Source organism: Petaurus breviceps, unplaced genomic scaffold (assembly GCF_028583685.1).
Source record: "Petaurus breviceps papuanus isolate PSGF00001 unplaced genomic scaffold, PetGlider_PUasm1.0 551, whole genome shotgun sequence".
NCBI lineage: Eukaryota > Metazoa > Chordata > Mammalia > Diprotodontia > Petauridae > Petaurus > Petaurus breviceps.
In genome coordinates, this window is record NW_027186372.1 from 30,206,024 (window position 1) to 30,224,159 (window position 18,136).

General features: G+C 41.2%; 1 long non-coding RNA gene across 1 annotated transcript in view; it reads left to right on the forward strand.

Annotated features, from left to right (window-relative positions):
* The first annotated feature begins 249 nt into the window (after positions 1-249).
* Positions 250-18,136, forward strand: part of LOC138172561 (uncharacterized) — a 40,781-nt gene continuing 22,894 nt past the window's right edge. The window contains exons 1-2 of the long non-coding RNA XR_011171155.1: positions 250-360; positions 2,178-2,237. This is a non-coding gene — a long non-coding RNA (uncharacterized lncRNA). The remainder of the gene's footprint in view (positions 361-2,177; positions 2,238-18,136) is intronic.

The following is an 18,136-nucleotide window of genomic DNA, read 5'->3' on the forward strand; positions in this document are numbered from 1 at the left end:
TTCACTCTAATAAATTCTATCACTAACTGAAATGTGTGAATGAGATGCTCAGTATGGGATAGACAGCCCCTTAGCTGCTTTTGGTCAGAATTTATTAACCAGTTCATTTCAAGATGTGTCACAATTGGAACATTATTGGTGGTCTGAGGAAAGTAAGGGGGAGGGAGGGCTTATACCCAAGACTTTCATAGGAACATCAGTTCCCATCTGACTAAGATTCCTCAGAATGCTGAGACAACCAGTTTTTCTACTCTTGAAGGAAGAGATCTGGAGAAGACAGTATAAAAGGACAAAACTAGCATTGAGGAAACATCTGCCATCTGGCTATGGAGATAGCAGTTCATCTCTCTACTCAGAAAGGTAAGTGAATGTTTCTTCTTTTCTCTTGGCTTTTGCTGCCATTGGCTGGAAATTCTTAGCCCCAGATAGGGGAAGTAGGTATGAAAATAGAAGTGGGGGGAGGCAAGGGCATGTCCCAAGTGACCAAGACTCAAAAGAAAGTTCTGTCATTAAAAAAAGGTTCTATCTAGAATTGAGAACTTTACCCTGAGTTAAGAATCCCCCCCAGAATGTAAGGAAATTAAAAAAGGTAGGCTTTACACTGGTACCAGACCTACATCCTTCTTCTCCCTTACCCTATCTCAGAGCAGAAACTGGAGAAAAACTAGACTTACTTCTGTTACTTTGATATCCAAGAGGTTCCTATCCCTTCCTGTTTCCAACCTCTAATCATTTCTTTTGCTGCAGACTGTGATCAGAATCTTTTCCCTTTGAGGAAGGGAATTGCCAATGTAGGTAGTGGTGCCTCTTCAAAAAGGCAAACAGCCACAATGGGAGTAATGTTTCCTATCCACTTTTTTCTCTCCTCTTGTCCCATCACTCCCAGCCTTCTCTACCAACCAATTAAAATTTACCAATGTTCATTAAATAGTCTGACTATATTCCTTGAATGGAAGGAAGGAGGCTGTATTTTTGGGTGATGTATAGTAGAAGATGCTATTAGGTAATAAGAAGTCTCAGATGAGGCCCAGACTACTTTAACCTGCATTTTGCCTAAGCAGAATCATGCAGATCCATAGCCTTTCAGAGCTGGAAGAGACCTTAAGTACATTGCACATTAAAGTGGTAGGTACTTTGTAAACCAACTAGCTGAACATTTTCTCTACATTATTGTTGGGAAAACAGGTCCAGAAATAGCCAATGACTTTCCCAGAACATCACCAAAAGGTTATGAAGAATGATTCCCCTACTCTAAGAGGATTTACTAGAGAATTCCATGATGGCCTCCTTATCATACTTCAGCTGGACAATGAATTTTAAAGTTTTTTAATGCTAGATTTGCCTTCCTGTTTGCCTTTTAGCTGCAGAATCAACCATTTGTTTGGAGTGTCTTGTCATAGGAGGCTTGAATGGGGAGGGGGAAAAGAGTTGTAGAACTGCTCTGTTGGACCATACAAGCTAATGTGGTTTTAGGTGGATTCATGGAGGGATGATCTCTATTCCACAGAGCCTGAGGAGCTGGTGGCCACAGTGGTATGTGTCCAAAGGCCCTTGTTCCTAACGCTCTGTACTGGGCTCCCCTTCGATAGGTCTCTATCAGTAGACAACAGGAATCTCAAGTGAGATGGCATCTGTTTTGAAATGTGAGTTTTGAGGGCACCCATTTTTGTGGGATTCTTAATTTTTTTTTTTGCTTTTTGGAGGGGGAAGGCAGGGCAATTGGGTTAAGTGACTTGCCCAAGGTCACATGGCTAGTTTTGTGTTTTGTATGAGGCTGGATTTGAATTCAGGTCCTCCTGACTCCAGGGCTGGTGCTCTATTCATTGTGCCACCTAGCCACCCCTTGTGGGATTCTTAAAGCAAATTTTTACAGCTTTTCTCAGGATGGTCTCAGATCTGTTAGTATTTTGGGGGCAAATAGCGATGGGGTGAGGATCAATGGGAAGTTGTGTTAAGATCTGGAACATTCCTGAAGGGCTGGGATTTCAAGAAACTATAAAAAGAGAAATGTCAGAATTGATCGAAGCCTAATTCATTTTGAGAAACATTTATTATGCACCTACTATGTACCAAGTGCTGTGCTAGACACTAGGGATACTGACTCATGGTGTATATAAAGAAATTTGATAGGTATCCTTAACAATTGAACAACTTCAGCAGCTTAATCTATCTTACAGGAGGACCCGGGGAGTGATAGTGACAGTAGCAACAGCAGCAGCAATGGGGAGACTGAGCAGGTAAGGAACTTCATGACTAGGATCATTAGAAGCTAAGATTTTAGAGCTTAAAGGGACCATGAGATGATCTAAACTCAGATGGGTCATTACACGGATGAGGAAATTGAGACCCAGAGAGGGTAACTGACTTGTCCAATGTCATAGAATCAGTGGCAGAATTGGGATTGGAACCTCAGCCTCAACTCGTGGTCTAGGGCATTTTTGATTGATCATAACACCATCCCCTTTATGAATTCAGGTCAGGTCAACAAGTATTGACTGAACTCATACTGAATGTCCACACCTATGTTTGATGCTGGGGGGGCGGGGGGTGGTGGATACAAATGAAGGAAAAGGCAGGTCCTCTGACCTTGCAGGGTTTAGTTGAGCAGACAGGACTTCTTTATCTGAATCAATTATAGAGCAAGACAGGTTAGTATAATATCAAGTCTTAGATTGTGTGGGTCAATAAAAGACTTCTGAGAGGATAGATCATTGGGGGTTGATTAGAGAGGGAAGGCTTCCTGGAGGAAATGGGACTTGACCTGGGTCCTAAAAGCTGGATTTGACTGAGTAGAAGGGGGTAGAGAATGGCATTCCTAAGGAAGAGCATAGACAAAACTCCAATTTTTTCTTTAGTGAATGAGGGGGCTTGGAAAATCAAAACGCCTAATATCTTCCATAGGATCAACATTCTTGAGAGGCTGGGGATACTATTTGGGAAATAGATCCTTTGGAATAAAAGGTTCCATATTTTGTAAACCACTAATTCATTACATCTAATCATCAATTCATCCATCTATACAGTGATCCATTTATCCATTTGTCTATCCATCCATCCATCCATCCACCCATCCATCCATCCACCCATCCATCCATCCATCCATCCATCCATCCATCCATCCATCCATCCATCCATCCATCCATCCAAACAACCATTTGTTAAGTTCCTACTATAGGAAGAGATACAAAGATGAATCCCCTCTAGAGTCTGGATCCTTAACTCTTCTTCCCTGGACTCTGTCATACCCATGACTCCCTCATAAACTCTTCCTCTTATTCTACAAGTTGTACAGAATCAGGGAGCAATTACAAAGAAAAAAAAGAAGAGGCACAGTTAGACCTGAAGGATTCAGTTGGCTTTCATGGAGGAAGAATAAAAGTCACAAACTAGAGAATGGAAAAGAAATGGTTACCCAATAAAGTAGTATGGGTTCCCCAGTCAAAAGACCTTTGGTGTTCATTCTCATGTGCATTTCTTCCATGTCTATCTTCCTGTTTTCATCAGGTGTAGTGGAGGCAATGTGGTGGGGTAGACGGCACTAAGAATTTGGATACCTGGTTTCTAGTCCTATCTCTGCCACTAACTAACTTTGTGATGTTAGGCAAGCCACTCTGCTTTTCTTTCTGGGCCTTAATGGCCTCATTTGTAAAGTGAGGGAGTTAGAACAGGTGGTATCCAAGATCTTATTCAGCTGCAAAGCTCTAAGAGTCTGTGATTCACATTCAGGTCCCTTCCCTTTGTAAAAGCATATTTCTGAGCCTTCATTGCTTAATGGTCACTGAGAGATGGAATGTGTTATTCTAGGGGCCCAGGAAACCCGGTCAATGATTACTCCAGTTTCTTCCCATATGTGATGGCAGGGCCTTGGTTTTCTGGACTAGTTTTTCTTGGTGCTCTCTTCCTGCATCCATATGGCACTCTTTTTTAAAAAAATAAATTACTTTTAAATTTTTTTTTTGCTTTTTGGAGGAGGAAAGGTAGGGCAATTGGGATTAAGTGACCTGCCCAAGGTCACACGGTTAGGTTTTATGTTAAATGTCTGAGGCCGGATTTGAACTCAGGTCCTCCTGACTCCAGGGCCAGTGCTCTATTCACTGAGCCACCTAACTGCCCCACCTTATGGCACTCTTGTCCTGTCTCCCAGGGATCTCATTCTGCCTCCTGACTATACTGGTGTGTCTGCTGGACCTTATCTTCCTAGAAGCTCCCTCTACTCCAAAGCATATGCTTTCCCCCTTCAATCCCCAGCAAACTTCTCCAACCTAGATTATAATCCCATTCAGTCACACTCTGTATCAACATATTCCCTGCTATTCTTACTCCTCCTTCACTAATCACGTCTTGCTCAGGAGACTATAATAACAATTAATATTACTATACTACCAGATCATGTTTCCCACCCCATCCCACCACCCTTCCCAACTATCTTCTTCACACCTGCCCTGCTACTCACTACATTCCTTCCTCCCCAAACACCACCCCCATCGCTTTCTAGTTTTTGCTCTGGGATCCTGAATCAAATAAAAAAATACCATTGCTTCTGGAAAGGACATTTCGATTGGCTCCTTTCTGGCTCTGTTAACCGTCCCTGACATTTTCTATACCAAAACACTTTTCTACCCTTCCTTGGAAACCACTCCCTTATATTTGTTGTTTCCTTTGACAGGATATAAATTCTTGCTTTGTATTTTTATCCCAGTGCAGCATTTAGATAATAGTAAATACTTAATATATGCTTTTCATTCATTCATTCGTTTATGCCAATCTATTGCCCCATCACTACTCACTCTCCCTGTGACCATCTAGATTCTAGACTCAAGCTTTCTTCCCTGTCTACCATTTTGTTTGTTGTATCCCTCTTAACAGAATGTATGTTTCTTGAGGGCAGAGACTGTCTCACTTTTATGTTTGTATCCCAAGAATTTAACCCAGTTACTAGTATGTAGGAGGCGCTTAAAAATATTGATTTATTGAATAAAGCTATCAGTTTTGAACCCATTCTTTAGGACCTTAATGGGTAACTGGTTGTTAACCTCATACTAAGTCATTGGTGCAGTCTCAAAGGCCTTGATGTGGGACTTCCTCACAAAAAAGTCTCTCCCTCCATATTTTGATAATCATTACATCAAGCTTGAGGAAGCACAGTGTAATGGAAACATTGTAGGCCTAGGAATCAGGACACCTGAGTTTGAGTTCTTGTTCTGCCCTCTGACTTGTGCTGAATGACCTTGGGCAAGTCATTTCCCAGGTCTGATATATAAAATAAAGGGATGGTTATAGACGATTTCTGGAGCACCTAGGTGGAGCAGAGGGTCTGGAGTCAGGAAAACCCAATTTAAATCTGTCCTCAGATGTTTACTCACTGTGGAACCCTGGGTAAGTTACTTAACTCTGTTTACCTCAGATTCCTCATGTGTAAAATGAGCTGGAGTAGGAAATGGCAAACCAGTATTTTTGCCAAGAAAACCCAAAATGGGGTCACGAAGAGTTGGACACGACTGAAACAAGAACTAGATCATCTCCAAGGTCCCTTCCAGATCTGCCATTCTGTGTTGCAGCTTTAACTTTTTGAACATAAGCTTTGGAAGAGAGCCTAGAGAAGATAACCTTCATTATATAGATTCCAGGTTTCCTGTTTCCTCCCACAAATAACACTCAAATATGCTTCAAACAGACTCCTTATGTCTTATTCTTTCTACAACCCAAATAAATCCTTAACTCTAGGCCCCATGGTGTCTCTGGCTCTGAATTACTGCAAAGGATTATGAAATTACTTCTCCCTTTTTACCTTCAGAGCACCTAAATAGCAAAACTGAACTTAAGAGTCAGGAAGACCCGAGTTCAGATGCTGCGTTGGACTGACCCAGCTGTGTGACACTGAGAAAGTCACTTATACTCTCTGTGCCTCAGTTTCTATACCTATAAAATGAGAGAGTTGGACTCAATGACTTTTAAGGTCCCTATCACTTCTAGACCTAGAATTCTTTCATTCCACCTGGGAGCACAAAATTACTTATAGTAATAATATCCAAGACTCTGTCCTGATCCCCTTTTCCTTCTGTATTCTTCCACTTGGTGACCCATATCTCCAGCCCTAAGATCTCTCCTGGGCTTCAGTCCCTCACCACAAACTGCCTTTTAGACATCTCAAATTGGAAGGCTTGTAGACGTCTGAAACTCAACATGTCCAAAGCAAAACTCGTTATCTCTCCCCCCAAACCTCTCCTATTACTAATTTTCCTGTTAATCTAGGTAACTTCTTTCATCGTAGACACCCAGGCTCACAATATCAGTGTTATGCTATAGCCAGGAAGCCTTAAGTTCAAATCTGGCCTCAGACACTTCCTAGTCATATAGCCACCACCCTTGTAAGCTCTCATCACATGACTAGACATCCACATCTAATGCTCTATAGACTAGCTTGATTTGACAACAGATCAGACATGTAGAGTAAATGAGGCTGATGTGAGCTTGCGTGTCCAGGATGATGGGAGTTCCCTAGACTAATAGGAAAATTAGTAATAGGAGAGGATTTGGGGGAGAGAGATAGTGAGTTTTGCTTTGGACATGCTGAGCTTCAGGTGTAGAGCAAGTCATCTAACCTCTGCCTGCCTCAGTTTTCCATAACTGTAAAAAAGGGCCAAAATTAGCTCCCACTTCTCAGGGTTGTGAGGATCAAATGAGATAATGTTTGCAAACATTAATGCAGCATATAAAAGCTGTTATTATTTTGAATACCTTTAGAATATCTCTTATATGTGTTCCCTTATCTTCACTCATACCGATACCATCTTGGTAAGGCCTGAACAGTAGCCGTTCCCCACATCAATCCATCCTCCTCCACCCAGATGCTAAAGTAATTTTCCTGAAGCACTAGTCTACCCCTGCTCGCCTTCACTCACCTCAATTAGCTCCAGTGACTCTCTCTGACTTCCAGGATCAAACAGAACCGCATCCATTTAGTGGCATTCAATGCTCTTTAGAACATGGCTCCTTCCTACCTTTCAATCCTTATGACACTTGGCTATCCTCCATTTACCCTATGGTCCAACTCCTTAGGACTATTTGCTGTTCCTCACACAGGACACTCCATTTGGTGACTTTGTGCATTTGTATTGATTTTTTTTAATAAGTGGAATTATCTCTTTCCTCATCCTTGCTTCTTAGTTTCTCTGAACTCCTCCAAGACTTAGCTTAAATATCCTGAAGAAGACATTTCCCAGTCTTACCTGTCTCTTCCCTTCACTTTCTAGTGTCCTTCCTCTGAGATTAACTTTCATCTACTCTCTATACATCTTGTATGTACCTAGTTCCTTCCACATTGTCTCCCCCATTACAGTATGAACATTTTGAGAGCACTGGACATGATTTTGCCTTTTTTGTATCCTTAGAGCTTATCACATCGGTACGTACGCAGTAAACACTTAATAAAAGCTTGTTGTCTGATTTATTACAGTCTTCAAAAGGCAAATAGTGTCATCTAGTGGTCCATTGCTATAATTACAATTGATCCCAGGATTTTATATCTGGGAAGAACTGTTCAATGTTCCCTTCAAGCTCTAGTATTCTATTTTTAGTATCATAAAGTCTCTTCAAGTTTTGACATGTTGCATTCCAAAGTCCTTTACAGCTCCAACTTTCTGTATTCCGTGAGATAAACTTTATTTTGAGATGAATGGCCCCTCATGAACACCTTTGCTGAAGGCTGGCCCTGGTTGATTGCTCCTAAATAGCATTTGAGTAAGAATCTGCTCCAACTTGTCGGGTTACTTACCTTTAATCTCCCTTGCTGAATACTCCCCTCTGTCCTGTCCCCTAATTATGGCTTTGCACCAGGGCTCTGTCCTGGACCCTCTGCTCTTTCCATGTACATTCCTTCTTGGGGATCTCATCAGTTCCAATTAGTTCAGCCATCATTTGTATGCTGATGGCTCCCTGACCTATATAGCCAGCCCTCATTTCTCTGAAGCTTGTTCCTATATTACTGCTCGACTTCATCACTCGGATGCTTCATAGAAATCCTCAATTTAATAGATCCAAATCAGAACTCATTATATTTGTCCTGAAAACTGAGCCTCCGCTTAACTTTTCCCCATTTCTATAGCGAGCACTGACATTTTTTTCAGGTTCAGCAATCTCGGAATTATCCACAGCTCTTCCCTTTCCCTCTTCCTGATAGCCAAGCCTTGTAGATTTTACCTCCACAAGATCTATTGTACCTGCTCCCTTCTCTCTTGCTGAATATGGCTACTACTTTGGTTTAGGCCCTCATCATTCCTGATCTAACTCTTGCAATAGCTTCTTAATTCCCTTCCCCCCATCTCTCCCTTCCACAGCCCACCCTCCATACAGCTGCAGATTAATATTCCTAAAACTCAGATGTGACTATATCACTCCCATTCAAGGTGGTATAATGGGTAGAATGCTGGCCTTGGTGTCAGAAAGACCTGAGTTCAAATCTGACCTCAGATACTTTCTAGCTTTGTGACTTAATCAAGTCACTTAATTTTTATCTGCTTAGGTTTCCTCAGCTGTAAAATAGGAATCCCTGATAGAACCTACCTTCTAGGGTAGTTATGAAGATCAAATGAGGTAACATTTTCAAAACTTTTAGCACTGTGCCTGGTACATAGTAGGTGCTCAAAAAAGGTTATCCTTCCTTCCTTCCTTCCTTCCTTCCTTCCTTCCTTCCTTCCTTCCTTCCTTCCTTCCTTCCTTCCTTCCTTCCTTCCTTCCTTCCTTCCCTCCTTCCTTCCTTCCTTCCCTCCTTCCTTCCTTCCTTCCCTCCTTCCTTCCTTTTCTAATCTCACAGTTGATAAAACCCTTCCTTGTCTCCTCCATCCTCTCATTACTTGTATTTACTTTTTTTATCTTACATATTATACAGCAGGTACTTAATAAATACTTCTTTGCACTGAACTGAACTGAATTGAGTATGGGGGAAACATGACTTGAAATCTGTGAAAAAGACCTGGATTTTTTTAGTGGCCTACAAGTTTTAATCAAAATTATTATTTAACACTGAGATGGAAGCCTAGCGAGATATGTGCATAGGGGCAGAGAAGCACAATGTTCAAAATGAAAGAGGAAAGGAGAGAAAGAAAAAAAAATGAGAGGAAGAAGGAATAGTCCAGCTGTCCCCTGCCTTGACAAACCAATCATGTCTAGAGGAGGGAGACGTCATATATGCAGTGGTGTGCTGCCAGGTCTTGAGAGCTGATTGGTTATTAAATTTTCAGTGTGAGCATTTATACCATGGAAATTGGCAAAGGCTATATATCAGAGTTTTCTTTATTGTTTTTCTGATTATCTAGATTTAAGAAAGAGAGAGAGAAAGTGTTAATAATGCCAGTTAAATTTAAAAGGATGTCTTGAGTACACCCCTTGCTCCCCAACCCCTGGAGAGGCCAGTTGTTAAATATTTAGCCAACACACCTCTGCACATAAGCATCTGTTGAAGGGCCTAATATAAGGACTGCTTCATCTGGAAAAAGAGAAAACTTAAGGAGTTGTAGGTATCAGGGGACATAATAGTTGTCTATATATGTCTGAAGGGCAGTCGCATGGAATAGGGATTAGACTTGGTCCATATGGCTCCAGAGGGCAGAACTAAGAACGATATAGGGAAGTTGCAGAGCAAGATTTTGGCTTCACATAAAAAACAAAACAAAAGAAAAACAACCCCCGAAGCCCCTTAAAATGAGAGCTGTCCAAAAGTGCGATATGTTGACTTAGTAGACAAGCAGTGTGTTCCCCATCTCTGGAAATTTTTAAGAAGAGGCTTAACGTCTGCTTGTTGGGAATGTTGTAGAGGGATTCCTGCTCAGTGATGAGATGGACTGGGTGCATGAGATGCCATGACATGTTCCAGTTCCCTTCTTATGCAGTGATTACTAAAATCCTCCAGGTGGCACCCTGGGACTGAAAACACATTCCACAATTCTGGAAAAGTGTACAGCTATTAGTCATAACAATTACTACAGCTAATGCAGATACACCTCTTTTAAGGTTTACAAACCATAACCCCATTTTGCAGAGGAGAAAATTGAGACCTTGAGAAATAAAGTGATTTGTTCAAGGTCACATAACACTAGTAAGTATGGAATCAGGGGTTCAAATCCAGATCTTTTTACTCCAAGGCAGTTTAATTTCTAATGAGGAATTAGAGTTCTCCAAGCATTGAATGAGCTGTCCCAGGAGGTAATGAGTTCCTCACCACTGGAGGTGTTCAAATGGAGGCTATATGGTGGCTTATTGGTTGATGGTGTTTTATATAATGAAAGTTTCCATGTCTGCACCTGGCTGACCCCTCTCTCCTAGATGGTCTCATCCCACCAGTTAGGAGAATGTATTCCCTTTATTTATTTATTTTTTTGCTTTTTTTGGAGGGAGTAAGGCAGGGCAACTGGGGTTAAGTGACTTGCCCAAGGTCACATAGCTAGTAAGTATTAAGTGTCTGAGGCCAGATTTGAACTCAGGTCCTCCTAACTCCAGGGCCGGTGCTCTATTCACTGTGCCACCTAGCCACCCCAATGTATTCTCTTCACTTTCCTGTATTTCATAGCAGTAGTTAGGTAGTTGAGTGTAGAGACCTTCCTAGCAAATTTTGTTTTCATATAACCAAATGTATTCTGATTATACCACTTCCCCATCCCTTATTCAGTTCCAAATCCTTGTAACAAAGAGTATAAAAGAAAAAAAAAGCAGTTGAGGAAAACCAGCCAATTCATTATTGCTTGTGTTAGGATAAGCATCATTCCACACCCTAATCTACCACCTATGTAAAGAGAAACAGTTGTATTTTTTCAGCTTTCCTCTGAGACCAAGCTTGGTCACCATAATTAATGAAGTTCCTAGTAAGTGCCAGACTATCAGGCCAGTGATTGGACTGGAATCTACATTTAGTGCCAGTTTTATGCACAGGTGGAATGGAGGGCAGCTCTCTTGGGCTGTTTCAGTATTGCCAGGAAAGAAAGCACCTTTGTTTAATATAAGAAATTAGAGTTCTTCCAAGGTTGAATAAGCTGCCCCAGGAGTGAATTTCCCACAACTGGAGGTGTTTAAATAGAGCAGTCAAATGTGACTGCTTGTTGGTTGATGACATAAAGAGATCACAGGATTTGGAGCTGGGAGGGACCTTAGCAATCATTTATCCAAGCTTCTCATTTTATAAAGAATGAAACTGAAGAGTAGAGAGGGAGGTTTACTTGCCCAGGTAGTAAGTGGGGAGCTAAGATTTCAGTGTTTGTCCTTTGATTCCATATTTAATGCTCTTTCCACTTTATCATATTGTGTATCTAACTCAAACTTGGACTAGATATTATCCTGGGCCGCTCCCATCCTATGCATTTTGACCTAAATTATCTGCCCCTACCAGTCTACCCCCATGCCCGAATGTTCACCATTGTCATTTTGGAGTAAGGCATTGAAAACTTCTCTTAAAATGTAAACGTCTCTGGGAGAAGGAACACTTTGTACCTTAAATGTCCACATCTTAGTTTCTCAGATGAGCACAGATGGACTGAATAAGATGCAGGTGGGTTTTAGTAGCTGAAAAATTGTAGAGTTAACTCCATATCCTGCCATATGCTGCCCAAGGCCATGCTGGAAAGAAACTGAAATAAGGGAATCTGGCTTACATCGAGAGGGAACATAAAGGTTAATGGGAGAAGTTTAATGGAGGAGAGAAGATAGATTTGGGTCTTGAATGGGGATATAGGATAGGAATAGATCAAAACGAGGTGGGGGGGGGAAATGGGAGGCATTGCAGGCAGCAAGGATTACACACATGAAAATGGAGGCAGGGATTAGGCTGATATGTTTGGAAGACAGTGTCCAGCTTGGAGAGACAAAGTTGGGCCAGGCTCTTGTGATCCTTGAATGTTAGGCTTATGAGTTCAGTTCTAATCTATTTCACAGATGAAGTTTAGGCAGCATAGTAGAGAGTCGTGTTGCTAAACTCATATAGAAATGGACCAGTAAACCCATACACGAGGATCCATTGATTTAGAAAACCATATATTACCATTATCTATGTTCTATTGTATTTTTATTTATTTTGTTAAATGTTTCCTAATTACATTTGAATCTGGTTCCCTACACTGGGCAGTGCTGCAGTAATAATGTGCCAGGTAGGACAAGTGTTTGACACCTCTGATAAAAGAAGACCCATCTTTGAGTCCTAGTCTAATCACTCCCTGGTTATATAACTTCAATGATGATTAATTATAATGATATCTAGCATTTATAGAGCATTTTAAACCTCGTAAAGCACTTTATAAATGTTATTGTATTTTATCTTCACAACACTCCTGGGAGGTAGGTGTTATTATTATTCCTGTTTTACAGATAATGAAACAGAGGCAGAGAGAGGTTAGGCGACTTGCTCTGAGTTTCACAGCTAATTCTGAACTCAGGTCTTCCAGACCCCAGGTCCAGTGAACTATCCATTGTAGCTCCATGACTGGGTCAGGCAATCTGTCTTTATTTAGGCAAATCATTTCTACTCTCTAATCCTTATGTCCTTCATATGTGAAATTGACACAATAATATTGGTGCTATCGGCCTTATAGAGCTAGAGTGATATGTCAAATGATAGAAAACCCTGTAATAGGAGAAATAGCTACCAGCATCACCCCTCCCCCATCAAGTGGCCTACACTAGTTTTTGGTCATTAAAATGGCATTGAAACTATCCTTATGATTTGATTGGCTCAGAGAACTCAGGCTTAGGCTTTTGGAGTGATATTCGGAGTACAAAAAGTCATAAGGAGTTCTATTAATGCCAGGCAAAGTATGGCAAGGCAACAAGCATTTATTAATCACTTACACTGTATTAAGTGCTAAGGTTACAAATACAAGCAAAAAGAAAGTCAGATCCTGCCCTCAAAAGGCTTACATTTTAATGAGGGAAGACAACACACAAAAGGAAGCTGAAGAGCAAAGGGAAAGCGAAGGTACCTGATTAGGGGACCAGCTAGGAGAACAAATGGTTGGCTGTCATGGACCCCTCTCCAAAATTGGGGTCCCTTTGGGAAAAAAATTCACAAATAAGCAAAAGAGGCTGACATGGCAGATAGACATTCCAGAGTGAAGAGGTCCCAGGCATTGAGGGAAGTACCAGGGCAAAACTGCAGCTGAGGTGTGGGATGAAGTCTCCAAAGTCAGAAGCACAACCTTAAGATTGACTCATAGACCACCATGAACAGCACCAAGGCTGGGCAGTCCATTCAATTGAATGAACACCTTTCTCTACTCTGTCCTTCCCCTGATATGGCTAAATAAATCTCCTTTTGTTAACTGTCATATAGAATAAGAGTATCTAATTTTTTTCAATCTTGAACCTGGGGGTACCAGCCTGACCTGGTCAACCTTGGTCTATTTATCTACCTCAGATATATAAAAATGAACTTTTATTTTTATTATTGTTTCTGCAAGTATTTACTAAACAGAGAATACTGTGCTAGGTACTGGGGAGGGAAGCATAAAAAAACTGAATGACCCAGTCTTTGTGACCTATTCTTCTATTTATGCCTGAGCCCATTGAGGACATCCTGACAAGTGCCTTATTACAGAAAATAGATATTTGAATCATCTATGGCAGAGATTGGGAAAGATCAGAGCGGGGGGGAAAAGCATTGGACTGGCAGTGAGGAAATGTGAATTTTAGTTCCAGCTCTGATCTTGAATCACTAAGTGACTTTTCCACTCTAGGGCTTAATTTCTTCCTCTATAAAATATGGGGGAGGGAGTTGAGTGGCACAGTGGATGGATTTGGAGTCAGGATGACTCCGAGTTCAGATCTTGAGGGAGTTCAAAGGTCATCTAATAATAATTATCACTAGCATTTGTGGATTTCACATAAATTTTATATAGTCTATATTAATTACTTACATAGCTTTAATATTTACAAAATACTTTATATGTATTATCTCACTTGATCCTCAAAACAACCTCTTGAGGTAGGGGCTATTATTATTCTCATTTTATAAATGAGGAAATTGAGTCTGAGAGAAGCTAGATGACTTGTCTCATGGTTAGTAGATAATTGATGCTCAAAAGACAATCAACATTTTAACAGCTGTTTGCACTGACCAGAATGCTTGGGGATGCTGCCATCTTGTGTTTTTCTCAAGTAATAACAGTTCACGTGTTCCAGAATTTCAATTGTTCGCAATGAATCGAACCCAACCGAAAAAAAAAAAAAGACTAAAAAAAGGTAGAGAAAATGTGGTAGGGTGGGGAGATGGAGAAAGTACTCCTATAACAATCTTTTTCCTCCTCCTCACGGGTGTTACACAGATGAGGCTTATTTCTAGCACCTGGAAAGGGAGAGGGGGAGAGCAGGCCAGAATCAGTCAAATGGATGGGTAATTAATAGAGCAAGTGCTTTGTGGGTGGTTCCAGGGTCTGTAGGCATCTGGCTCACTGCCCTGGTCATTAGCCTAGAGTCGGGGACAGAAGCTCCCTCCGTAGCTGGGACCCACACTGCAATTAGGCTAGGTGAAGCTTCCTGGGAGAGGGAGAAAAGCCAGGTCTCTGTGGTCCACAGAAGGAAGAAAAGGGCAATATGGATAATTGGCCTTCTCCTGCTGCCATGTCCATGCTTCCTGCTAGTGGTGTATCTATGGCCAAGACAGTCACCTCACCTCACTGAGCTTCAGTTTTCTTGTATATAAAATGAGGGGCTTGGAGATGCCCTTTTTGTGTCTATGATCCTTTGATCACTTTGTACCCCTTTGCCCTTTCTTTCTCCTTTCTTTTGTTTTTTGCCTGCCTTTTTCCTTCTCCTTTCCTCTAATCCTTGAGGATAAGGGCTATGCCGTTTGCAGAGAGCCCAGATACCCCCTAAAGCCCTTTAAAGTTTAAATCCTGGGGGAGGGGTAAAATGTAATCTGCCTGGCTTTCAGGCAGTGGGGCCTGGGTAGTCCAGTATATGTATGTGTATATATATATATATATATATATATATATATATATATATACACATATACATACATACACACACAAAAATCATGTTATATACATATATACATAAATATATAATACACAAACCTTTATACTATATACAAACACACACATATACTCACACATACACACATATGTGTGTTTTCTCTCTTTTCATTCCCCACAGCCCCCTAGAATGTAAGCTTTTTGAAGGCAGACCTCTATTTCTGAACATATGGAAGGATCAATCCCTATAGTTAAATAAGATAAACTCCCAGAATGATTTATTATTCATTTAGGTCTAGAGACATATAATTGTGATTAAAAGAGTACATTATTATTAAATAATAGTGATAATAACTATTTGCATTTCTGTAAGCTTTAGGGTGAGTGGCCTGGGAATCATGAGTAATGGGTTCAAGTTCCCTGCTGTGCTACTGACTGAGAGCTCTTCGAGACTTTAGGCAAATCATTTCTCCTCTTTGGGGACTATATGGTTCTAAAGTACTGCTCTGTGGACAGGGATGCAGGATCTGGAGGTCAGAGGACCCAGGTATCAGGCTTGACAAATGCTTAATTGAACTGGAATAAGATATTGGGTCTAATATTCTCTGTGTGACCCTGTGTGACAAGAGATATAATTCCTCTAGGCCTCCATTTCCCCATCTGTAAAGTGAGGGGCTTGGACTAGATAACTACTAAGGTCTCTTTCATCTCTAAATCTATGAGGTTATCATCCTTCCATCTCTACTGTCCTATATTCTTTGTTATAATATCCTTACTATCTCTTTTTAAAAACAATAATAATATTTTTAAATTTATGGAATAAAATAAGCATTTCCATAACATAGTATGATAAAAAGACCTCTTGATATTTTATGTCCAATGTTTTAAGGTTCTGTTTGGCGCTGTGATTATGATATTTGGGTTCTCATTAAGTCTACTGCCCTTTCCCTGGAGGGTCTCTGGGTCCTATAAAATTTTCTTATCCGCCCTGTATACATGTAGCCAATTTCAAAAGGACCGACTTAGAGGGGCATCAGTCTAATCTGGGGCCATTACTTAGAGGTTTTGGATGCCCCACTACCACTGCTTATCAGGAGAAATGACTAGGTGAGCTTGTCCAAAAGACAAGGAACTAGATCACAGAATTTCTAGAATTCTGGGTCCTAACTTACTTTGGAATAGGTCTGAGCCACTGTGAAGCCTTGTTCAGGAGTGGTGGCTAGTCTGTGATCACTAACATGGCCAAAATCTAACTTCCATTCTATTCAGCAAACTAAAGACTGCTATTCTGAGCTCTCTTTGGGGCCTTGAGATCCCCCTCCCTCCTTTTGAATATTCTGGGAGTTTTCAGGCCCTTAATATTTCAGGATTAAACATTTATTTTGGGCTATAACAGTGAGCCAGAAGGATGGAAGCTGGCAAAAGGATTCCTGAGGTTGGAGGTTAGCCAGTCTTAGAAGCCTTCCAGCACTGTCCTAAGGGGGATAGAGGGATGAATGGGTTAAAAATAATAACAATAAGGATAATCACTATTCACACTAATCCAACCTTTAAGGTTACAAAGTGCTTTTTGTACTCATTTTCATTTGGTTGGAGGTGGGGAAGGCAAACACTATTACAGTCATTTGATCAATGAAGAAACTGAGACTCAGCAAGAGGAAATGGCTTGCCCAGAGTCACGCGGCTGCAGGGCTCTGGGCACTGATGGAAGGGGTGCCTGTAAACAGGGCTCTGAAGAGATGGAAGGAACACTGATCTGGTCGGAACCAATGCCTTCAGTTCTCCAATTTTTCGTTCTGAAAGAGAGGAAAAGGAGCAGGTGGGTACCACTTCCCTAAGAAGAGATAATCAACCTGCTATGCAATGCTGGTAGCATGAGCTTTACCTTTTACACAGTTCAAAGGATCATGAGTTTATAGAAAGAGACCTCAGAAGTTACAACTTCTGGGAATGTGTTACAACTCCTACCGTTCTGAGATGAGCTCGTGGAGGCCAAGAGAGATGGAAGGGACTTACTTGTCCAAGGTTACGGGGGAGCAAACGACAGATGTAGAATTTGAACCTGAGTCTTCTGAGTCCAAACCCAGAGCCCTTTCCACTGCACTCTGCTCATTCCCACGAGGAGGCTGGATCTGGAAGTCAGGGGGAGCCAGATCTGGCGGTGAGTGGGGTCCTCCTCCTTCCTGCTAGAAGCGTTTCATATTCGTATCGCTAGTTCAGGACTGGGTTACCATTCATTCATTCATCAAATACGTATTGAGTACTTACGTTCAAAATCCTGTGCTCAGTGTGGGAGGAGATAAAAAGATTAGTGAGATAAGGTTCCTAACCTCATGAAGCTTAGAGTCTGGTAAAGGAAGAGACCTAAGACAGGGAAACATAATTGATACTTTCATCGTTTTCCCTGCCTCAAGTTTGTTACTACTCCAGCCTATACATTTCCACCAAATGTTTTTCCTTAAATGCAGAACTCTCCTACTCAACTCCAGTGGCTCCCTATTGCCTCCAGGATAGATTGTAAACTCCTCTGTTTAGCTTTAGAAGCCCTTTACAACCTGGCCACAGGCTATCTTTCCAGAATCTTTGAACATTACTCTTCTCTCACTTAGTAGTCCTGTAAAACTGTCCTCTCTGTTCCTCACACCTGACACTCATCTCCCAGAGTACAGACCATTTGCTTTTTCATCCATTGATAAAGTGTGTTTTCATCAGCTCCCATTGTTTTCAATGTCACAAAACCTACATATGCCATTTAAACGAAAACAAGCCAAAGTAAAAGAGAAGCAATCTGAAGTAAAGATGAAAACGCGAATTTCTCAGGAGTGCTTTGAAGTACTTGAATTCTGAGCACTGCTCTGCTTATAGTTCCTTCACTCCTCCCCATTTCCATGTAGAGTCCTGTAGCGGTAAGCACCCCAAGCGTCCTCAGGGTTTGCAGCTACCACAGGTTCTTGGATCTGCTTTGTTAAAGGAAAGCAACTCAAAATGGGTTAACAAGCTTACTTTAATCAGTCACATATATTGTTTACCTTGTTCAGGAGAAAAGGTCAGCACCCTGAACCTCAAAGTATACAGGCATAATTATCAAGACAGAAACATCAAGTAGACAGATTTCCAAACTGTCCAACCATTACATCCATACCCAGTCAACATCTGGGTTTCCACATTCTGGGTTTTTCAAAGCC